Below are 22,033 nucleotides of genomic sequence, written 5' to 3' on the forward strand. Positions count from 1 at the left end.
CAGGGGAATACAACAAGCAACCTTTGTTAGATGGTGGGGAACAACCATGTCTTTACAGACTTCCGCAACGACAGAAGATTGGATATGACTCAGATGTTTGCTGGGAGGGAGTTCCAAAGTTTGGCCGCCAAAAAGCCAAACGAGTGGCCCCCCACCCTAGCTTTCCTCACTCGAGGGACAGCAGCCAGTCCGCAATTGTCGGATCTCAAAAGTGCGCCCAGGCAAAAACAGCTTCAATAGGCCCGATAGCCCGATCGGGGCTTGGTGCGTCAAGATTTTATAGGCGAAGCACATCACCTTAAAGTGAATGCGAGCTTCAATGGGCAGCCAGTGCAACTTAGATAGCACATGAGTCACCTACTGTGATCTAGGAAGCGCTACCAGCATACGTTCTGACGCATTCTGGACCCTCTAGAGACGTTTAATACTTGCTCTGTTGGCGCCCAGATATAACGCATTGCCGTAATCAAACCTTGCAAGAATGGAGGCTTGCAGGATGGTTTGACGCACTCCAGGAGGGAAGAAACCAAGCAAAGGTCTTAGACCTCTCAAAAGCCCAAAACAGAGCGCAGCAAAGTCCCTTGTGTGTTTTCCCGAAGGTTAGGCCAGTATCGAACCAAACTCCTCGGTTCTTTACCATCTTCTTCGGTAACAGAGCGGGTTTTAGATGGTCAGGCCACCACTGCTCCGACCACAGCTCCTGGTCTTTCCCATACAGAAGAATCTCGGATTTACTAGCATTTAATTGAAGAAAGTTAATCTTCATCCAGTCCGAGATAACCCACAGGTCTTCTTTAAAGATTTGAAAAGAGAGAGTTTTCCCAAATAAACCCAGAAAGGACCGGGAAATGTCACAATCAAGCAAGAAAATTCCTTTCTGTGTGTTTCAATTTATGTACTCGCATATGTTTTGCAGAACAACATTTGTTTAGACCAATTTCATACTCATTTTATAGCCCCATGCAATATATTCTAATCACAACATAAAATTGTATGCATCTAAATACTTTTTATTAAAAATAATAATAATAATAATTTTCTTGTAGTGAATGCAAGCGATTCATTAAAAACAAATCATACATATTTTTCAAAACAACATTCTATACAAATTTCTTGACCCACGGATTTTTATATGTACAACTATGGTTTTTAAAATGATGTATTGAGAAACATGTATTGATTTATTGTGAAATTCAAGAAATTTGTATAGAATGTTGTTTTGAAAAATATGTATGATTTGTTTTTAATGAATCGTTTGCATTCACTACAAGAATGTTTTTTTTTTATTAAAAAGTATTTATATACATACAATTTTATGTTGTGATTAGAATATATTGCATGGGGCTATAAAATGAGGATGAAATTGGTCTAAACAAATGATGTTCTGCAAAACATATGCGAGTACATAAATTGAAACACACAGAAAAGAATTTTCTTGCTTGATTGTAGCTTCTTTAAAGCTTTCCACCCGGCAATTTTTGGAGAAGGCGATCACCAACTGGGTATCATCGGCGTACGACACCAAGGATAACCACCTACCTCTGGCCACCTCCGCCAGAGGTCACACATAAAGATTGAATAGAAGCGGGCTCAAGATAGAGCCCTGCGGCTCCCCCTGCCATAAAGCATGTTCCTGAGAGTGAAAAGGAGGTACTGACACTTGGAACGATCGCCTGTCCAGGAAGGAACCAATCCATTCCAGGGCAGCATCCCTGATTCCGATCGTCCAAAGGCGTTCAAGAAGGATTGCATGTGACACCGTATCAAACGCGGCACTAAGATCCAATAGGACCAAGGCTGCCGAGTCTCCTGCATCTAACCGGCTTCGGATAGATTCCGTAACAGCAAGGAGAGCTGATTTGGTGCTATGGCGGGGGCGAAACCCATGTTGGGAAGGGTCAAAGATGTTATGCATGTCAATGTATTTAGACAGGATGGAATTGACATGTGCCTCCACCCCTTTCGCCATAAAATGTAACTGAGATATGGGACGATAGTTGCCAGGATCATCCGGATCCAGTGAAGGCTTTTTTAAGAGTGGGATCACTTTTGCGTGCTTCCACGCCCTGGGGACGGAGGCTGATTTCAGTGACAGGTTGACCAATTTTACCGCCACTGGAGAAATGAGTGGGAGAAGCTGGCGAAACTGGGTCGCCGACATCAGATCTGCCTGCGAACCCGACTTATTTTTGCACTTTTTGCCTCAAACTCCTGCAGGGACAGCAAAGGAAAAACCGACACACAGTTGTCCACCCTAGAGTCAATCCCTATCGGCACAGCATTCTCTGTGAGGGCAGTATTAATCTAAAAACTTCAGTTAGGGGTCAGATCTAAAAAATATTAAAATATTTTTTTAAAGTGGCCACTTACAGGGGCATACGGTGGGTTGTCAGCACGCAGGGCGAAATTTAAAAAATGTATTCTGCCCCCTAACATGTGGACCGTTAGCTCAGGAAGTGCCAACGGTCCACGGGTTAGGGGACTTTATGCTTTCTTTTAAACTTTTACGCCCCTAAGAATTTTTTGTGCCCGGGTCAACCACCCATGTACTCCACCCCACCACCCATGCTACACCACTGGCCTCACAGGAACAAACTCGATGCCACTTTATGGGCTTCTAGCCAGGCCAGTATGTTTCGTGAAATGCAATATACAGTGGCTTCTTATAATAGCAATAATCGCATCTGCGACGAACTCTGTACAACCTTATGGGATTTATGAACAGCTTTATTGGTGGAGTGCAATAAACGGTGGCTTGTGGCCAATCGGTACTAACACATGCAAATCCTAGCTTGCCTAGAGGGAGGGGCACTTAGCCTTGGAGACGGGCCCACATTAATTTGGTAAAAATCTGGGTCTCAAGGCCTGATCATAGAATGCTAAGTTATAATAGAGAGGGCCTACCCCCTCCTCCTAGTAGTCCCGTGCACTGAAAAGAAATATGGGGCATATTATCAAGCCTGTGCGCTAAAATTATCGCCGCTTTATCGGCCGAAAACGGCCGATAAAGCGGCGATAATGGGTTTGATAATATGCTCTGTGGAATTGCAATCGAAGCCCATGTTAGATGTCTTCACATCTAACATGTGCTTCGATTGGAATTCCATAGAGCATGTTATCAAGCCCATTATCGCCGCTTTATTGGCCGTTTTCGGCCGATAAAGCGGCGATAATTTTAGCGCACAGGCTTGATAATATGCCCCTATGTTCTTTGCGAATGTGCTCTGCTTGTGAAAGAGCAAAATCAGTCATTGTGAAGTTAACCAATGCCTAAAGTGGGATGGCTCATTGTCCAATGCTGTATGCTGCAGAGGGTGGGAATAATGTGAATGACACAATGACAGACCAATGAATGAAGAGAGCTGACTCAATGCCCCTTTAATTAAATGCGGTATATTTATATAACTTCAGTAAAATCAAAAAAGCTTGGCTTAGAGAGAACCAACCACTCAATCTGAACTGGCCAGTTATCACAACTCTACGTGGCCTTTTTATTTTTATTCGGTGCCAAGTTTAAGAGAATTGTGTTTGAAGTGAATTCCACATACTAGGGAATTTAAAAAATGTCCAGCGCTAGGATGCAAGATCATATTTGTTATTTATATCTCGTGACAATGTTACTTTTGAGCCGGTGGCCTTTTCGTGCTGTCGTCGTTATCGCACTATTCAGCTGCTTGGTGCAAAGGTCATTTTATGTCGGTAACTTGGGGGAAATGTCTTTATGGTTGCTTTTGTTTCAATTTTTGTTTTTACACCCGCAAGTGTGTAAAAAATTAAATTACACAGGTGTAAATATAAGTAAAGACGAAAATATACATGCAGAAAAGCTGCCGCTCTTGTGACACAATTCTGTTAGAGAAATGTTGAACATTAACAGTGCTACTCATTGGAGCATATTAATGAAAATTCACTATAACTCATATATAAACTATTACGCTTTTAATTATTTGTGATACGTATTCACTGGGTGTCTTTTAAATTACTGACAGGAAAGGATTAAGACTGTGATTTGTTAGATGAAGGGTGAAATCCATTAAAGTTAGCCTCGGGCAACCAAATGCCCTTCAGTTTGTGGTTAAAAAACACACACAAAACAATGACACATCAAAACAGAAAAAGTTGCGTTGTTTTTCGGTTGAGCATGCAGTGTTGCCTTCCGCATTATTCTAACAAAAAATGGAACACGTGCCCCCCGAAGCAGTCTTTTTAATATCCTCCAGGGAAAGCACAAAGTTTAGTAAACGGTATTTCCCTGTTACCAGCTCGTTGGCAGACAGGTTACGCGCTTAGTGACACGTGAAAGAACTGAGTAGGCGTTCCGTAAAATGATTATAAAAGTCTGCAGCAGGCGCTGAACCCAGGGACCAATACTGCAGGCTGTCCTTTCTATGTGCCTCTTTGTGGCCCGTGGTAGGCCAGGGGGGGCGCCTAGAAGCGGCCAGCGAGGCCCCTGCTCTGGAAACAATGAGGGGGCAGGTGCAGCCCACAGCCTGCGCGCTGCCAGGAAACGCAGAGGAACGCGTGACGAATCTGGTTTCAGAGCAGTGGGATCACATTAATGAAAGATAAAAAAAAGACACACTCACACTGCCCCTTTTTTGTTTAAACGTCTTTAGGGCATAAAGGAACGGAATGTGAAGGCAGGAGGCTCCGATGTAGGCGTCCCTTCTCTCCGGAGTGAGGGGGAAGCCGCAACACGGGGACGTGGTGTCATTTGTGGGCGCTACATCATTTCAAGGGTGGGAAGGGTGTGCGGGGAGGACAGAGCATCGTGTTCGGGCACAGCTTCCCAAATGGCAGAGCAAAGCATGACACGGAGCTTTAGGAAGGAATCAGAGGTGTGGAAACAAATACCTCTGCGAAATGAGAGCTGTCCTGGGAGCCGGTGCCACCCCCCCCCCCCCCCCCCCCCCCCTCACACGGCATAGCCCGTCTCTGAGCCCAGGAGCCCCGCTTCCTGTCGCATACAGACTTCTGCCCCCGTTCGTGATTCAGGATTTTAGTTTTAATGCCCTTGGTATGTCAGAAGTAAAATTCACCTGTGACACCTCGCCTCCCAACCCACTTTCACCACACACCCAGAACACAGACAATTTCATTGTTTTGCTGGAAGTGATTTGCCTTGGGAGACCTCAGAAGTTGACAAAATTTTCTGTGTTACTCGGCTTCATTGTGATGCTGAAATCTCTTTTATAGACGCATCGTCAATGGCATTTCTATTGCGAATATGTAGAAACACATTAACAGAGATCTAATCGTTTTATTTAAAAAAGAAAAATAAATAAATGGACGCAATAGTCTTATTTAAAACATATAAATAAATAATCTCCGCTCGGCGAGATGCAATAGGAAAGAGTTGGGTCGTGGTAGTATGCTGAAACTATCAACCAGTGATGCTTTTTCTTGCAGGGCACGTTGCTCGGATTGTTTCCACCCGTCTCGATATTCGATATTCGATGGACAGTTTTACTTTTTGGGAGAAAGTTATCCTTCTTGTCAATTATGTTTAATTTAAAAAAAAAGAGTGCGCTGCTTGTACGTTTACCTCCAGCAGAAATGGTTATTACATCACCAAAATACTTTTATGTTCTGTCTTTGAAACTCCTTTTCATTTCTTGCTGTCTCAAATGCCCCCAAAAATGACCTTCCAACGGTGCAAGCTCCATTTTGACCTTACTCTATTGACTGGAGGTGGCACCTTCTTTTATTTAGGTTATGACGGCTCAGTTCCGGCTCCGCTCCTTGCCACGGTGTGTGATCCTGGGCGCGCGACCAACCGCACACTCTATGGCAAACACTAGAGAACAGGCTTTAAACAGTCATAGGGAGAACACGCAGATTCGCATGTCGATGTACAAAAACTCTTAAGGCCAAACACACCAATATCGGTTCTCCGATTTTACTATAATTTTATCTTTCTTTTTTTCTGTGAAATCAAAATGCAAATTTAATTAGTCTGCAATTGACAGAACTTTTATGACATTGGACACGCTTATTCTCTAAAATGTACCCCGGACTACAGATATCAACAAAAACTAAGTTTATAATACGACTAATAAAAGCAACAATTACTATTTTGCTATTATATTTTATGTAGCGTTTCTTACCAGTTTCAAAGCGCTGTAGCGAGAGGCTATGCTTGCTTGTTATGATGCCTCGAATTTATTTACTAAAAAAAGCCCCCGGTTTCCTGATTCTCACAATTAGCGAATGCCCAGCCGTAAAAAACTGTTCGCCGCTCTTTTCTTTGTCGGCCCTTGTGGGTGTTTGTATCAAACCCGGGAATCAGAGCTGCTTTTCAGAGGGCACACGTTGCCCACGTTCAGCAAGCCGCATTCTCCCTTTGGCCTCCTCTGGATGACAAATGTTGACAGGGACACTGCAATATAGCCGTGGGTGGCTCAGCCTTTCAACATTCCATTTTGTGTGGAGAGAACAGTAGGGGTGAAACGGGGTTTTGGACGGAGTAAACACCCCACAGATGCACTCTCAGAAAGTACAAAGTCTCTCCCGCGGGGGTCAGACGGTATTCCGGAGCACTTTACGCCTCCTGTCCATTTTGCCACTTTTTAATAATATTTTGTTGACATCAAATTACGGACTTTTTTTCGATTCCACGTGTGTTTATTTAGTAATGATACTTATATGTCTGATAAACTTCCTGTAGTAAGTGTCAACATGTATTATTGCATTTACAATTGTTGATCAACTAAATATTTAAAATAAAAGGAACATCATTTCATATTACAGAGCTTTCTGGCTACAACTGACCACTAAACGTAATAAATGAAGTGGAGCACCCCTAATCTAAACCCTGATACTAAATAGTAATCCTTTTCACTTGTGAGTGCTACATTGGGACTGCTGACTAGTGACACAAAACCCGCTCACGAAATGCGCTTTATTATCACAAATGAAACATGCTTTTTGTCTGTGTACCAAAACAACTTTTACCGATGACCACCAGGGGGAGCAAAATAGACGCAAATGTTGTTTCCCTGCCTTTGCGTCCGCCCAGTGTGCAGTAAACGACGAGTGTGAATAACGCACATACGAAGTCATGCTTTACATTTATTGGCTTTTGATAAAACTACAGCCAGGTCCGTCCGCGTGGCGTGAACACCCAGGTGGTTTAGTGAGCAGCGGCTCAAACACCTCTGTTATTGTTAGCTGCGCTTAACTTCTCATCCGTCTAAATCGATAAACTAGGAAGGAATCTGTGAGCTTGGTAAACTATTTGCTATATTATTTAAAAGCTAAAGAGGCAGTCCGGTGATAGAGACGGTGAAAACAATCGTAAACTGTCTTTTGTTCTGTCCTTACCATATTGACGAAACCCTGCAGCCGAAGGTGTCTTTTTGTACAAGAAAAACATACTTGGGTACGTATACCGATTGTAGAGTCACGATATCAACACAACACCTTGTCTCGCGATAGACGTACTGGAGAATTCATATCACAAGTCTAATGATAGCAAATTATATATAGCGCGTTCTGCTACAGAAGTGGCATCGTAGCGCTGAAGAAAAATACAGCTATTATTCAGCTACTGAGCGACACTCATTTCACCTTCTTGGCGTGAACACGAGACTGCTCCCTGCACACAGGTCACAGCAGCAAGCCGGACTGTTCGACTACGAGTCACATACGCGCTGGGGTCCATCATGGGCCATCTCTAGGTCTGACATCTGCAGAGTTGAGAGAGGCATTTTTATGAATTGATGTCGGATTGTTCGGCGATGCTCCTTTATGTTGTCTGGCTCAACTGCAATCGCCGCTGTGCTGCTGAAAATAAAAGGTTTATGGAACCAAGTGTTGGGCAAATGTCTTCTTTCATGGATTGCAAACCACGCTGAACATTTCCAAAAAAAGCATGTTTTTGTCCTTGCTGCGTTGCAAGTTATGGGCGTTTTTGCCCGAGGCTTATTTGGGAAAATCCCAAATCTTCCCTTTCTTTTGAAACGATAATTCTTTTTTGAAGGATCTAGTCTTTTTTTTAACATGAATCAGTCAGTCCTAAAATATATTGATTCGTTTTTGCAGTAAATTCAGGCATCCTCGCCATTGCCACAGGGCAAATATTTTGTGTGAATTGGATGAGAGCGAGAGGCAACCATTTGTATTTTCCCTATCAGGAGCACATCGCCATACGAGTGATTTTGACATTAATGGTTTTAAGGGGTGTTTTGTAAATTTACAGATTTAGAGTAAATAAAGAAAATGCTTCCCTATTCGGCTTCTGCGCATAACGTGTCCAATTATTCGATATTATCCTGAATTCGGAAATGTGATGAGCAGCCTATCAAATTCCTCATCTATAATTTTCAGAAAAAATATATCAATTGGAGGTGAGAGATAGCTGTGCATCTTACCAGTACAGAACTATATAGGAGGGGAACGTATGTGCAAATGTATATCTCGAGGTTAGTTCTTCACTGTGTCTGGTCAAATCACGCTGAACATTTCCAAATAGCATGTTTTTGTCTTTGCTGCGAGTTATGGGCGTTTTTGCCCGAGGCATATTTGGGGAATCCCAAATCTTTTTTCTTTTGAAACAATAATTCTTTATTGACGGATGTAGTCTTTTTATGACAGAAATCAATCTATCCTAAAAAATATTGATTCGTTTTTGCAGTCAATTCAGGCATCCTTCCTTGTTCCTGGTTTAGAGAGCCGACTAAATCCTCGTAACCTCGTAATGTCGTATTAATGTCACAAAAAAGGGGTGCGCTATGACAATACAGCAGCAGTTTTTTTGTCATACTCGGGTGCAGTTACTGCCAGCTTTTTGCTGGAGGTGAATTGTCTTTGTTTTGCATATTGTAGGGGCCACTGGAATTATGCGATTGTACGGCAATTTCCACATCATTATAGGTTTGCAGCATTTGCTACACAAACCAGCGTCAGTTGCATATTCTACAGATTTTAACCGAAAAATAGTTTCTATCCCAAACGGTTCAAAATTCGCTAAAAATGCAGGGATGCGTTGCAGCGCGGTAGAAGGCCCTTTGCAAAGGCTGGCTAGTTACATTTTTGTTGCTTATTGCAATATTTTGGTGTCATACTGGTACTAATGATGTGCAACCAAAGCCCAGACTGTGTTACCAAGTTTAAAAATGACATAATAAGGAAGTAATACTATTACAAAATGTGCTTTATTATGCGGCATAATTTGCCTTTTCGTGCCACATAATTTACTTAACCCTACCGCATAAATTTGCACTTCCCTGCTGCATAATTCCAGTGGCCCTGGACATTGTTAAACATGAATGCTGTACCACAGCGATCCTCCCAGACAGGAATTTAGACAGAAAGATAGGACAACAAAAAAGTAAGGCGTTGAATGCCAGGATTAATTTGAACCAGTGGTAATTAAGCTGACTGCATTCCTGTACATTATTGCTTAGCTCAATGAAACACAGCAGCCAGAGTCCAAAGACATGCCCAGTCGAGTGACCTTCTCCCCAACAGAGTCCAATATAGCTGGCCTACTATGTCCTCTGTGAATGAGAACAAAAGAAGCAGTAGACATGTTTCTGCCTCAAATGGCCTTATCACCAAGGAGCAGATTGAGTCCTATGGTGCTGTGAAGTCCACTTTTGGGAATTCCTTTCACACTTATGGTTCTCTCTGAGAGAGACAAAAGGGTGATGGGTGGAATGCTTGACTTCATCCCAACCATGTGTACATTCTCCTCCGTCATTTATTGCTCACTTTCACACAGTATATGGAGCTCAATCATATCAAAATTAGTGGCTGAGATAAATCAAAACATGCTATTCATAACATTTCTATTTTGACAGAGGGAGACCAACCAAACATTCAAGGGTGTGTTTTCCATCAAACTAAAAACTTCTTTCTGGAAACTAAACCCCTCTCATAGCGAGTCACATGCTAAGACAACCCCCCAGCAGTGGACGACACAAGGGCCTTTTGATGGTCAGAATGCTGAACAATGCCAAACATTCTCCCCAGTACAGAGATCAGGGCCTAAATCCATCTGTTTTTCTCCCCATGCTATTCCAGTTTGAATCTAGCCATATGCAACAGTAAGGAACTCAGAACCGCTGAATTAAGGAACAAAAGGCCCGTAGGGCAGATACTAAGAAAATGGATAGGGATAAAGCCTGACACTCTACACTACTAGAACTCCCACAGTGATTGACCCATGTAGCAGAATATCCTGTATTCTGATACACCAGACTCTCTACCGGACGACTTAATGAACTGTAAATCATTTCTCACGTTTATCAAGATGTTGAAAACTTGGCTATTCTGAATCTGCTTTGTGGGACAGCAGCTCTGCAACCCCCTTGCGCAGGGAAACCCTTTGAGGCAGCTGGGCACACTACTAGTTGCTAATATTAATAATAATAATTTTTAATAAAGCACCTCCGATATAAAGTGGTGGTACATGAAGCCATTGTCAACGAGTCATTTACGGTACTTCAAGTATGACGTGTTGATCCATAGTTAGTGGTAAGCAATGGTTAAACATAGACATTCCAGACAGAGCATGACCACCCACAGATTTACATTCTGGATAAACTTTACTGACAAACAGCGGGAACCTATGGTCAGTTGGGATCTATAAGAGCATAGTTTTGCTCTAACTGACACAACTTTGCGTAAATCTTGTCTTAGGAAGTAGGCCATGATGCAGGGCTTCATTTGAGGGATTGCAAGTGTAGCCACAGAGCTGACAAGATATATCACTCCGACGAAAGCAATCAGGTAGTTGAAATAGCTGTCTCTGGGGATTTATATATGGTGTTTTAGGGTGCGGGAAGGGACAAGTCAAGAGAGAGTCTTATGGAGTTACATGGACGGTGACCCATGGATTGATTTAAGCACCAGGCTGAGTATCTTGTGTTTGACTCCCAGGTGAACTGTGTGCCTCCCTGCGTAGTATCAGTGGCACGCCTTGAAAGGCTGATTTGATTTGATTGATTTTGATTTGATTGTAAGATTTATGTAGCGCACAAATGCCTGTGGGCATCTAGGCGCTTTTGCCGAGGAGAGTGCCAGAATTCCAGCGGAGGATGATTTAAGTTAATTTGATTTATATATTTGATTGTAAGATTTATATAGCACACAAATGCCTGTGACCTATAAAAAGCCCTACTGGCAAAGTTGTAAAATACTGTTCATCTTGGAAACCACAGTCTTCATAGCTTCAAGTCTAAAGCCTCTGATAGCCAGAGTTACATTGAAGCCAGCTTTGGGATTCCAGCACATGCTGGAATGTAGAATGCTTGTGTGGGATACTGGGATGCAGGGATTCCGGGGGTGGCAGTAGGAGGACAAGGTACTGGCATCACTGCATGTCGGCAGAGCTTCAATGAATGTTCACATTCCTGTTAATCCATCGGCAGGGCATCCTCTATCAAAATGCACCAGGAAACCCTCTCAAGTTATGCTCCCACTCTGTGGAGATCTACCAATCCAAATTGACAAACCTTGCATGAGAAATTGACACCTTGTTTATTTCTACCAAATCTGGCTAACAGGATCCCTAAGCCCACTATAAGCTCTGCCAAGTGTCTACAAATCTAGTTATGTGTGATTTGTAATAAACGCTTGATCTGTTTTTGCTTCTGTTCTAAATGAAGGGCACCCAGGTTACTATCAAAGCACAACTGTTGGCCATAAAATCTATAAAAAGAAAAAAAACTGTTTGATTGAATTTGTCTTCTTCCTAAATAAGTAGCCATCATAGGGGTAGAAATGTGGCAAAGCGGGAGGGAGCGAGTGGCAGGCAAATAAATGTGTCAAAGTGAGGGGAAGAAAGTGGCAGGAAAAGAAATGTGGCAAAGTCAGTGAGAGCGAGTGGCAGACAAAAGCAGTGGCGGCTGCCTTGAAACGGGGGTGGTGAGGCAGGGGGTGAAAAATAAAATGAAATAAAATTACCTAAGAACGTTGCTGCCTCCCCTATGTCCTCTTCTCTCTGCAGTGCATTGGCAGAGTGGAAGCACACAGGCTCCCAGACTCTCCCAGCCAATCACAACACTACTTTACAGCAGCGTTGTGATTGGTCTGAGCTCTGTGGTTCGGTGCTCAGAGAAGGACTGGAAGCTTGTGCATGTTCCTCATCAGTCTGTGCATTACAGCCTGATGGGAAAACATGCAAAGTGCGCATGACAGTTTGTCCAGCCCAAGAGGGCCGGCCAAACAATCATGCGCACTTAGTGAGTGAAAACCATTCCTCCCTCTGCTCTGACCAGCGCCGCCACGCCGTAACCTGGCTGAGAGTTGGCAGTGAAAAATAAAATGATGATAACATCATGTTGTCATTATTTTATTTTACATTTTTTTTTTGCACTGCTCAAAGAGCAGTGGGGTGATGCTCTTCCACCTTAGCTGAGGGGCCGCCACTGGACAAAGTTGGAATTGGCAACTACAGAATGAAAGTCAACAGGCCACTTCATTTTGTATTGTAATGAATAAACTATTCCCAAGTATCATTTACTGTCAGAGGTAGTATACCGGTCACTGAAAACTTGTACATTTCCTCCAAATGCCTACAACAAAAGGTCTATTTCGGCATAATATTGATACAAACTGTGGGACTGATTCACAAAACAATTTACAAGTATGGGCAGCAGTGCTGTACGAGGACCCTTTTACGCACCTTTAGGAATCAGTCCCGAAATGTCCAACTCCCTATTGGTAAAAGTGCAAAGTGGGCACAGACTTTCTATTTGCAATAATTGTATATGAACATTACCTGAACATTCTCATGCCAGAGCACAAAAGCATTTAAGAGTATGTAAAAGAGGAGCACAGGAGATCTGCTTTGTGAATAGGCCCCATTGTCTTGATTTTTCCACTAGTTCAACACAAATTTGAAAATCTGAAGCACATTTTTGGCTTGTTTTCCAGGTACCATTCAAGAGAAAAGCTTTTTGTGGCCATATTAAGGCTTCCTGGAGTTCAAATGTTTCATTCAAGAGAATAGGCAAGGATTTTATTTGATTCACACGCATCAACTTTCCTCAGACAAGAAACACGCCTACCTATCGAAATGACGAAAGACGCATACTTGTGGTCGTTGACTCGGTTATTAGCCACACTCACTTCCTGGGTAGCCATGCAAGTTCTAATTAAATGTTTCCATCCTGCTTGTGTGCACAATGCTGGCGCTTTGTCGTCCTGCAGCCCAGACCGGAAGAACAACATCCAGTTCCGAGTTATCATTAAGATCTCTGTGGTGCAGTCAGGCAGATGGTCAGGCAGGCCTTCCCGGGTCATGTTTACAAACATCTCAGTTACTATTAATGGGCTCAAGCGGGAAGAGCCGGTCTGTGGAGGCAACACCTACCTGCCGCAGTCACTGTCTAATGCTGCAAACAAAACACACACACACCACCCAAGAATGCCCCGAAGGCAAAGGCAAGATGTAAATCACCTCTCTCTCTCCTTTCTGCGCAACATAAAACATTTTTGGAAGGCTCGCTGAATATTATCTTTAATGTTGATGCAGACCGGGGGCGAATGAATTATTTAATTGCCTCATGTAGGCAGCAGGAGGGTTACACACTCATATGTGGGTTACACAGTTACTTTCAAGGTTGCAGGTATGACTGGATATTCAGTGATGCAAAGTAGAGGTGGGGTCATGAGGGCCATTCTGTCACCTCTAGACCGCAGGTGGGGTGGCGGTGGCTGAGAGGAGACAGGGGACTGGAGGTTGGCTGTGTGTGTGAGATGTGGGCCATGAGAGAGAGCTGCACACCCCTCCCCACAGATACACTACGTTACATTGTGTGTGGCACTCTATTAAGCTTTGTGGCTGAATGCCACAAATCCGCCATTTTACCTATCTACTCAGCAAGGGAGCTCCATTGTTTTCTGCAGTGCTTGAAATGGAAAAATAGAAGTGCACGTACTCTGTTTCAGAGTAGCTGCTTGTTTTTGAGAATTGCAGGTACTCTCCAATTAAAAAGTATTGCATTTCTCTTGAGAAGTGGCAGTACTCTCCCCCTTAAAATAACAAAGTGCTGATACTCAGTACAGGACAGTTCCGGCACATTTAAAACACTGTTGTTTTGGGGTTATTTCATCCACCAGCTTTTCCCTCCTCTCTTTGCCTGTGCATCTTGCACATCCTCCCCCTGACATGGACCTCTCATCTCTTGCGTTAATGTTTATCTTTCCTCTGCACCTGGCTCTATGGTCTTTCTCACACTCACTCTTCCTTTCTATCTTCTCTCCTTTGCATCACACGTCATAGTTTCCATCTCATCCAATGTCATGGGTGATATCTTCAACCAGTCCTGTTATTTTTGCAACAGCTTTTGGTATTCTGGAAGTTGTACTTTTATTTTTCAACATCCTGCAAAGTGCTGTTGGCTGCAGCAACCCCTGCTGTTCAACACATGGATTCCTCCCACAACTTCTGAGTGGTCCTCAATACTCATCTGCTGAATGTGCACCATTGCAGTTTATGAAACACGCAGATCTGTCAATGTACTCCAATCGTGGCCGACATCCTCCGCTCAGTCATTAGAGGAACCCACACACAGCTATAATGGTGCACATCAATCTTGACCTGCAACACAGCCCTGTAATTGCACCTCAGCAAGAACCTACAATACCACCTGGCATTAGATACTGGCACCCAACACACATTCCCGACCACGCAACCAAGTACTCACGAAAAGCATCACCTCCGTTCCATTTCTGAGACCCACACAGATCTGCCTGGGCCCTTTCGTCCACCTTAAGCTCCGGGAACACACAGCTCTTTAACTGCACCTTTAGGTTTGCCATATGACTCCATGCCAGTAGGGCATCTTGCTTCCAGGCCTGGGTTTCATCATGACTGTGTGGCACAGAGCCCCCTCTTTCTGGCACAGCAAGAAACCAGTCACAGGGAGTGCTGCGGGTGGCGGGGCAGGGGAGTGGCAGGGTGGGGGTAGTAAACTCTGGCATAAGGCCGAACGAAGTTCAGTTAATAAATAAATAAATACAACAAATGTAATTGGGTGCACTGAAATGCAGTGATGCAATGCAGTGTGCGCAATGACATTCATTTTATTTATTTATTTATTAACTGAACTCCATTCAGCCTTATGCCGAAGTTTACTACCCTGCACCCTGCCTCTCCCCCGCCCTACCGCCCCGCAGCACTCCCACTGAGGAGCTGACTGCAAGAAACAGTGCATTGCTTGAAACATTGACTATGTTTGCAAGATGGCCTAGTCAACCTCCCACCTGTGCCGACTTCAAGAAGGCTTCTGACATGTTAAGAGAGGGCACACCAGGGGGCGTGGCTTGCGCGCCGCTGTGATATGGCGTGTTGCGCTTGAGCTCCGGGGTGAGTTGTTCCCGTTGAGCGTTTTTCTCCGTTTCTTCGTGCCCTTTTCAGCGGAAAAACCACACACCTACGGCGGAATATGCGCTGATCTCCACGACGCTGTTTTTCCGCGATTTCAACTACCGGAATTATGCGTTCTGCTTCCATCCTCGCAGGCGCTCGCATTCCTGAGGAGCGGCCGCCATTTTGCCGTGTATGACGTTCCTGTCATCTGCTCTCTGAGGCGCCGCCGCGGATACATTCTAACAGTATTTCGTGTCTATCTAAGGATTTCTTCACACGATGGCTACATTGGTAACATTTATGCTTTCTTTCTACTGTTACTTTTTGCTGCTTGGCTGGGTTTGAAAGTGCTCGCAGTTTTTTTCTTTCTACATGATTCATTGAGGTGCTCATGTCGATATCCTGAGGTGTTTTCCTGTTTATTTTTGCTCCTTTTTTAACCGCTAGATTAGCATAGCGTGTTTGGAGCGTGAATTGCCTCGTTTCTCACTGTTTCTGGATATTCTGCGCAACTCTGGTGCTATACTTTATCCCTGTGACATTTTTGCTAGTCTCCTGCTACAACACTGTCATTATGAGTCGCTCCTTGAACGGCAAAGACTCTAAAGACCCAGGCACTTCTTTGAAGCGACTTAAGTCAGTCTCTCCGACTCCTGAATCACCTCAGGCGGACAATACTTCCACATTGGACACCATTTTGGCGCGTCTGAATGAGGTTCATGATATTGCGCAGTCAACTAAAACTAACACTGACTTATTACAAGTGGAAGTATCTGCCATCAGGAATGATTTTAAAGCCCTATCTCTACGTGTATCAGCAACAGAAACACGGATAAGTTCCGCAGAGGATGGTATGCAAAAGCAATCCAGGTCGCTTTCTCAGATGGAGCGGTCTATGGCGGCGATGCGCAGAGACCTCACGGAGCAGGAGGACCGTAATAGGAGATCTAATCTGCGTATTTTTGGCCTGCCGGAGGACTCAGAGAAATCTTCCTCCTCCATGATTGAATTCTTATCTCATTGGATTCCTGATACACTTCAACTATCTTTTCACAGAGACTTTGAGATTGAAAGAGCACACCGTGTTCCAACGTTCCGTTCTAAGGCAGCCACCCAGCCAAGAGCAATCATTTTTAAGCCCTTACGACATCAACACACTGAGCTGATTTTGTCACATATGCGCAAGATTAGACAACTCAACTGGGAGGGTCATCGCATATCCATTTCCCAAGATTTTGCCAGAGACACGGTCATAAGACGGAAAGGTTTCTTGAATCTTCGAAAACGTCTCACAGACTTGGGCATCTCTTTTTCCTTTTCTGGCCCATCCAAGTTTCGCATTACTTATAAAGGGCGTTCCAGAATCTTCGATGAACCGGCAGACTTGACAACGTTCTTGGACAACCAGGAGGAGATAGAGATGGAGATTCAACGTGCAACGACGCAGACTCCTGGGGCCTCAGGGACCTGATTTATTGTTCTCTTTACTTCTGGTTATGTCTTTTTCTGCATGGTTACCTTCTCTTTTTTCTCCAGCCAGGTTTTCTTGTTGATCTTCTCCTCTGCTATCGTATGTCCTATCTCTGTTCTTCTTTCTATACTACTCTGATAGTTCTCCTTTCTTTCTAGTATCCGTCTTCTCCTTCTTTTTTCTCTTCATTATTTTTCGAGAAACTTCTTGTAGATCCTTTCAATTTTTTCTTCTTCTTTCTTTCACCCGTCTTCTCTGATTTCGTGTGTACCTCTGTTTCAACTCCTTTTTCTTTTTCTTGCTCCTCTCTATTTTTATTACGGAGTGTTTCACTTATATTGTTGCTGTTTATACTTACTAGTTACCTGCACTTTTTAGAGTTCTTAGTTGCAGATTTATTATCTTTTAATTAAGTACTATTACTCCTTTCGATAGCATTGTTTATTATATTTGCATTATACTATGTAGCATTGTAGTATCGTGGGGTAGACTTCTCCTTTTTCTTTATGCTCGTTTTCATCTTCCCTCTCGGTTTCTTCCTAGTATCTCCATGCTGTTCTCATACACCTTCTATCTTTCCTCTTATGTCACTCCATTTTATAGTATAGTTAGAATTAGGTGTTTTGTTTTGATTCATATGCGATTTCAGCACTTCTTTGTTCCTCTATTCACAAAATGATATATGCTATTTACGATGTTTCATACATAATACAGCTTTTCCTACATTTTATGATATTGTTATTTATGCCATGCTCTTGCGCTTGATGGGGTAATATTAATCTATTCTGAGTGGTATTTTTCTTCTAATAGCAATGTAATATCTCATTATAAAATGTATTTCTATGTGTATGAATTTTCTATTGCTTTTTTAGTTCACTATCAGTCGTTTTTTGCATAATGGGCTATTCTTCTTTACCAACTTTTGCTCCTATAACGGGTCTTCGACTCGCCTTTTCCACGTTCTCCCTTGCATGTTATGGGTCTCTTTTAGACCTCCCCCTCTGCCTCGTTTCTCTATCCTTTCTAATCTTTCTTCTCTCCTTCTGGCTTTTCTTTTTTCATGGTTTTCCCACATGATTGCTCCCGTAACATCTATTTTGTTTTGTGGTTGGTCTACCATATTCCTCTACTTCGTCTTTTCTCTGTTATCATTGTTGTCTTCGAGTGTATCCCCTTCAGGTAGATGCCAGGTTTAAATGTTTTATCCCTTAATGTTAAGGGCTTAAACCATCCGGTCAAACGATCTAAAATCTTAGATTATTGTAAATCTCTCTCAGCGGACTTAGTCCTATTTCAAGAATCTAAGATCACTAGTAGAGAAGCGCTATTTTTGAAGAAAGAATGGGTATCGGATGTGTCTTGTTCGGATGCTTCTGGTAAACGCAATGGTGTGGTTACGTTGGTTTCGAGAAATTCGGGTTTATCGATTATCTCTTCTGAGCATGACTCTGATGGTCGATGGCTCCTTTCTAAATTATCAGATGGACAGCATGATTTGTTTGTTATGAATATATATGCTCCGAATATTGATGACCCTGCTTTTTGGAAATCCATTTCTAAAAAACTGCATGATACCCCACATGCGGGTAATCTTATTGTGGGTGGGGATTTTAACTTACCTATGGACCCTTTATTGGACAGGAATTCCGCTTTTCAGTTTCGTCCGCCTAAAGCACACAAACAGATGCTTAACATGTGCTCCATTGCTAATTTGCATGATATTTGGCGTCTCCATAATCCCACTGGTAGTGACTTTTCTTTCTTTTCCTCCCCTCATTCCTCATTTTCTCGCATTGACTATCTCCTAGTTCACTCTTCTCTTGTCGCAGCCTCTTCCTCCCCGCTTATACATCCCATTGTCATCTCCGACCATGCTGCGGTTACTTTTACGCTTTCGTCCTTTGCTCCGAAACCACGTGGTCGTTCCTGGAGACTTAATACGGAGGTGTTATATGACTCTACCCAAGTGGAAGAATTTTCCAAGGATATCAACACTTTTTTCCGTGAAAATGAGGTGTCTGTATCTTCTCCAATAATTCTTTGGGACTCTTTTAAATGTACTTTCCGTGGCCAAGTTATTGCATGCATGTCCAAACGCAATCTAGCGATTAAAAAAGAACTTACTGATTTATCATCTGAAATCAAGACTTTGGAGGCTTCCTTTAGACATACTAAAGATCCGACTATCCTACAACAAATTAAGCTTCTAAAATACAAATATAATACAATTGTCACTAAAAGAGCTCATATTGGTTTCCAAGCACAAAAGTCCAAAAAATTACTCTTAAAGAATCGGGCTGGCAAACTTTTGGCTGCTACATTAAAATTCCAAGACTCCTCCTCTAGATCCTCTCAGATCTCTTCTATTAAGGACCATAATGGCTCTAAAAAATTCCAAACTGAGGAAATTCTTGAAGTTTTTCGTGATTTTTATAACAAATTGTATACCCCCTCTAACCAAGCCTCTTTTGACAAATGTCAAGATTTTTTAAAATCAATTCCGATTCAATCAGTATCAGAGGAAGATCGATCCACTCTAAATGAACCTATCTCACCTGAGGAAATAGTTTCTGCTATCAAGGCCACCCGTTCGGGGAAAGCTCCAGGCCCTGATGGTTATCCGATCTTATTTTATAAAACCTTTCTCCCGTTGCTTGTTCCTAAGTTGCAGGCTGTCTTTGACGCTTTTGTTCGTAATGGATCTGTCTCTGGTACGGCTGCCGAAGCCACCATAGTTGTGATCCCAAAAGAAGGGAAGGACCATTCGGACCCTAAGAATTTCCGCCCTATTTCGCTTCTCAATATGGAAGCGAAGATTTTTGCTAAAATCCTGGCGAAACGTCTAGAATCCTTTATTCCCCATTTAGTCCATCCCTCCCAAACTGGTTTTGTTAAAGGTAGGTTAGCAAGAGATAATATTCGCACTTTCTGCCATATTATTGGGGCGGCCAAGCGATCCCAATTACCGGCCGCGGCCTTGGCCCTCGATGCGGAGAAGGCCTTCGATAAGGTTTCTTGGCCTTTTCTTCGAGCTGTTTTACATGCACATAACCTCGGGGACTCCTTTATTAACATGGTAATGTCTTTGTATTCCCAACCTAAAGCTAATATTAGAGTTAATGGCTCCACATCCTCTTTTTTTAATCTCTGCCAAGGAACGAGACAAGGTTGTCCTTTATCCCCTCTCTTGTTTTTGTTATCTATCGATCCTCTCCTTCGGCTGATTGATTTACACCCCGATATCAAAGGGTTCTCTTTTGGCCCTCATTGTCTAAAAACTGCAGCCTACGCAGACGATGTTCTTATTTTCTCGGACGATATCGCATTAGCCATTCCTGCTATCTCTGACACCATTTCTTTATTTTCTAAAGTTTCGGGATATACCCTAAATAAAGACAAGACAGAAATGTTCCCTTTAAATGCCTACTGCTTTCCTGCGCATATGGGCTCGGCTGGCTTTAAATGGCAAGCTACCCATCTTAAATATCTAGGCATTTATTTTTGTTCGACACTACATACCACGGTTACGTATAATGAGTCTCAAACTCTGGCTAAAGTTCGTCGTCTTCTGGATACTTGGTCTCCAAAACATATTTCATGGTGGGGGCGCTTACAAACCCTTAAAATGATGATCACGCCGATCATCAATTTTGTTTCTTCCATGATTCCGATTAAATTATCTGACTCTTTCTTTCGGGAAATCGATGGTATCACCTCCAAATTTTTATGGAGCGGAAAACGTGCTCGGTTGGCATACAAATATTTACGTAGATCCTGCGATATGGGTGGTTGTAACTTCCCAGATTGGGAAAAATACCAGACTGCTTTTTTGGCCTCTCAAGGTGCCCTTTGGTTTTCTCCCCCAACCCGTCATATCCCTCTATGGATACTCATAGAGCAGGATTTAGCTGCTCCCTTACCACTTGCCTCTTTGTGTACTACTTCCACTCTACATATTCTATTCTCCCGATCTATCATAATTGATACAATCATCGCAATTAAGAAAGTGGACAAGAAAATGGCATTTCCTCTGCACAAGACTAGATGGTCTTCCATTTGGCGTAATTCCAAAATTAAAATCAATATCACTCCCGCACTCATGGCGTATTGGGCAATGAAGGGTGTCTCTCTTGTACAACATCTGTATAATGAGTCTGGTGAGCCCTTACCTTTCTCTACTTTAGCGCTCAAACACTCTCTAACAAATCTAGACTTCTATACTTTTCTTAAAATCAAGGTTGCAATCTCGAAAACTCGTCTTCACCCCTCCTCGTCCACCATCTCTCTGTTTTCTATCTGGCTCAAAGCGGGTCATGTTGCTTCCCACATTTATAGGTTTCTATCCTCTTCTTCGCTTCCAGATCAGACGGTTGCACAGCAAAAATGGTCGCGTCATTTTGATCACAATATTACGGACCATATCTCCTCCGAAGCTTGGCAATCCATTGGCAAATTAGCGTTACGTAACAAAATTGCTCCTTCCTTAATACAGTCCAAGTTTTTCTCGATCAATCTACTCCACTGGACTCCGGTGCGTCTTCATTCTCTCAACCTTAAAGAGGATGACCTCTGTTGGAGTTGTGGCGTTGAGACAGGTGATTTTCCTCATATGTTCTATAACTGTCCCTTACTTAAATCTTTCTGGGACCTTATTCAGCGACATTTGTCTCTTATCTTTGAAATTGAGCTCCAGCTCTCTTTTCCTTTAGTTATTTTGGGCCCCTGGGCGGCTCCTACGCCTCTTCCCCTTGAGCCATTACAATTACAACTGTTAGACCTTCTTTTATCTGTAGCGATCAAAGTTATTCTTATGGAGTGGAAGTCTTTCTCGTCTGTCTCCTATCACACTTGGTGGGCATGGGTTTCCTTCTTACGCAGTGCTCACACTTCAGTAGATCTAGCACATCTGTCACCTTCCATCTCTAGTGGGGTCTGGGCAACTCTGGATGAATATATGGAACTCTCTGCGAATGGTGTTGTCCCTCAATTCCCTGCTGTTATGTCTACCTAATTTTTTGTTTGGTAAGTTGCATTACATTGGGTTGTTCCTGTGGGATTCCTTCTTTCTTTCTTCCTCTGTCCTGTCCTCTCTTCCCGTTCCTTCTTTCTGCTGCTTTTTTCCTTGCTCTCCTTCCTTCTTCCTGTTGTTCCTCTTACATCCCCCTGCCCCTGTCCTCATCTTACGGACTGATACGTTCTACGTTCTGAACAATGTATTCCTCTTTTGGCTCAATTCATTA

Source organism: Lissotriton vulgaris, chromosome 6 (assembly GCF_964263255.1).
Source record: "Lissotriton vulgaris chromosome 6, aLisVul1.2, whole genome shotgun sequence".
NCBI classification, from domain to species: domain Eukaryota; kingdom Metazoa; phylum Chordata; class Amphibia; order Caudata; family Salamandridae; genus Lissotriton; species Lissotriton vulgaris.